This window comes from Cetorhinus maximus, unplaced genomic scaffold, assembly GCF_964194155.1.
Source record: "Cetorhinus maximus unplaced genomic scaffold, sCetMax3.hap1.1 HAP1_SCAFFOLD_2761, whole genome shotgun sequence".
Classification (NCBI taxonomy): domain Eukaryota; kingdom Metazoa; phylum Chordata; class Chondrichthyes; order Lamniformes; family Cetorhinidae; genus Cetorhinus; species Cetorhinus maximus.
In genome coordinates, this window is record NW_027598692.1 from 5,001 (window position 1) to 5,697 (window position 697).

Here is a 697-nt window from a genome sequence, read left to right on the forward strand (position 1 = left end):
TACAAAGTGGCTGCTTAACCTTCGTCACCCGGGAAGTGATGGGAGGAGTTGTCAGCCGCGCCATCCAGTGCGATTACCGCTTTCCCCGGCTCGCCGATTCTTCGGTTCGGTTCGGACTTCGATGGAAGGTGATGGCCGACACCGGGGCTGTCCCTGGATCAGGAACTTCCGGGCCGCTCCTGCGGAACTGGGCGACCGAGCCCCTGTCACCGCCTCGGGACGCCCCAACGCGTTTTCAGAGCCAGTGAAGTGCTTCTCGTAGCTCGTGTTACAACCTCTGCAGAGACCTTTAAATAGATGTTCTAATTTCCACTTACAACTTACAAGAGATCGCCCAACAAGCTTTTACTGCAACAAATGAACTAAAAGCAACCAAAGCTAAACACTATTTTAGTAAGCAACTTACACTTGAAACTACAGAACAGAGCTTCCCCACCTTTTAACATTTCAAATGACCAAGAATCTCCCACTGCAGCCTAAGCTATAGACCAATTCTACAGGAACCAGTCCAGAGTGATTCTTAGCTCCCGAGGCTTTACTTCTGTGCTCTCTCTCTCTCTCTCTCTCTCTCTTAGCCCAGTAACATTTAACCCTGGAGCTATGATCCCAGGTGAGGGCTTTCCTGGAGATTCTCCCTCTCGCTCAAGCTAGGCGAATCTTCCAGTCTCGTTTTCTATCTTCACGAATTCGGAAACAA